The 2,476-nt window shown below is 33.5% G+C and overlaps 1 non-coding gene across 1 annotated transcript; it reads left to right on the forward strand.

The window, feature by feature from the left end:
- Positions 1-901: 901 nt before the first annotated feature.
- Positions 902-1,008, forward strand: LOC129740748 (U6 spliceosomal RNA). Its single transcript, XR_008736365.1, has one exon. It is a non-coding gene; the product is annotated as a U6 spliceosomal RNA (small nuclear RNA).
- The last annotated feature ends 1,468 nt before the right edge of the window (positions 1,009-2,476 follow it).

Here is a 2,476-nt window from a genome sequence, read left to right on the forward strand (position 1 = left end):
CAGCTGGCAACTGTTTGTACGTTCTTATATAATATATTCAATCAATGAAATAGTTGTATGGTAAAATAATCTTACCTTTTATCTATCTTACCTCTAGACACCCTCAGCTTACCTGTACCTGGAACCAACCTTGTTCAATTTCCTAACCAATTCAATTTCCATCCGATCTTTCACCTTTCCTTACCGCACCTTCACTCAGCTCTTATCTTACCGCAGCTTTGCCTGGAGAATCCTTCAAATTTTCACAGATGCCTCCAACAACCCTCCAAACCCGAATAACCTCTGAGGTTAATAGGTTTTCATAAATATCATCATCATCATCATCACTTTTTTCCTTTTATACAGACATTTTAGAAGGTCTACCTACATGTTATCAAAAATAAGCAGTCATCGCAAGCAAGTCCAGTGTTCGAAATTTCAAATTTTCTCAATTTGACAACTTTTTCTAAACGTCTAAATTCTCGTGTGAAAAAAAACTAAATTGCTATGTTTTTAAAATGAAAAAATTCCAAATTTTCTTATAATGTACTTATTCAAAATTTCAAAAGTGTCGAGCAGTTTAACATTTTGTTCGAAGCTTCAATTTCTTTATTAAGAAGAAATCAATAATTTAAGGTTTTTTTCAAATAGTTTTGAATTTAATAATATTTTTCATTACAATAGTAATTTCACATTTTTTGACATTGTAAATTATCACACCCTGTGCTCTTTTTTTTCAACAGCCTTAAAGTATACAGATATTTAAAAAAAAAGGCCAATTCGATACACTCACTTCAATCAGATATTCAGAGATGCAATTCTTTTCTAACAAACCATTCAGGTTTTTAGGTACCGTAAACTGGGGGAACTTTGATCAACATGAAATTTTTGCAGATAATCATCATTAACTAGGTCTGAAGCTGTCCTAGCTTCGGCTGGACATATACTAAAATTGGAACGATACAGAGAAGATTAGCATGGCCCCTGCGCAAGGATGACACGCAAAATTGTGAAGCGTTAAAGAAAAAAAAGAAGTTAAAATATCTGAAAACTGTTTTCTACGTTTGAAAGCCTTTAAAATGGGATTCAAATAGGCTAAATTTGGTTTGTAGTTGGAGATTTTTTATATTACTTAAAATGAATGTAGTTTTAAAGTTTTTAAATATCTGTTTTTTTAAGACTCACAATCAAACACCTCTCCTGATAAAATGATAGCATTTAGAAGCAAATGGGTTGTTTAATATGAATGTTTCACTTTTTTCCTTTGTATAGGTATACTTTAAGGGTTATTTTTATGGTCATTCTATGATAATTTTGGATATAAAAAACGGAAATTTTCCTTCTTTCTGCTATCAATGATTATACTTTACCCTATGCTATGCTATGCTATGCTATCAATGATCATACTTTATACTCCTTACCTTATTTTAAAACTTTTAAGTGTTACAAAAAAGCAACCCTTCCATAATATTCGAAAATGAATTAAAAAAGTGATCAACGTTCCCTCAGTTTACGGTACATTATTTTGATCTCATCCTGGGATTATACGTATGTACTTTGTCACCTTAATTCTTGGGAAAAACCTGAACACACACTTACTTCACCCGATCAACTTCCCCAGACTCGAATTGGGCTTGGGCATGCATAAATTAAACACAGCTCAGTCAGATTGTGGAAAGAAAAACTCCAATCCGCCTATAAAACTCCTTCTTCCCGTTCTGCTGCCTGGCTGCCTGACTGATCTCAACTTGATTCACTTGATCATCAACCACAACGTGAGCATTGTGCAGAACATGTTCTCGGTACGGTAGAAAGCAACATTTACATAAATAAATAAGCGCCACTTAACATCTGTCAGAACACAGGTTGGCTTTACCTAATACACATTTTACGTCTCATAATTGTTTCTTTTATATTTCATAGACGCTTAGCTCGGCAGATTCTCGAGTGTTATTTTTTCCAAATTATTTATTTTTGATGATCATCTCGTATGGATTTGGAAACAACAACGTCAGAAATTTGATAGGAAATTGCCAACGATTTTTAAAGTTGTTGTCAGTTCCTTTCACCTGCAAAGTATAACTATCAGATTTGTTGATCCTTAACCTGGTTCTGAATCATTAATCTGTAGTTTGGATCTTGCACTTGGATTTTGACCAAAAATTTGACAATGGTTACTTATATCTTACTTATGACTTATGATCTTGATTTCAAATTTTGAACCAGTGTAAATGCTCTTATGACACATTTCACGCATTTGCGTCATGAAAGTGAAAATTTTCAAATAACTCCTAAAGCTAAAAATTTCTGTATTTTTTGAATAAGATGATTCAACGACATGAATTTCATTGAATTCAATGATCCCAAAAACATGGTCGTATAACGAATCACTAATTCCAATGTTGTGTCAACGAGTCTATGGGACTAGCGCTACGCCCTCCGGACTGTTCCAGGATAATCTTCCTCCGGGAAATGCAGTATTCTTCGGAGGACTAAG

The sequence above is a fragment of the Uranotaenia lowii genome, chromosome 1 (genome assembly GCF_029784155.1).
Source record: "Uranotaenia lowii strain MFRU-FL chromosome 1, ASM2978415v1, whole genome shotgun sequence".
NCBI lineage: Eukaryota > Metazoa > Arthropoda > Insecta > Diptera > Culicidae > Uranotaenia > Uranotaenia lowii.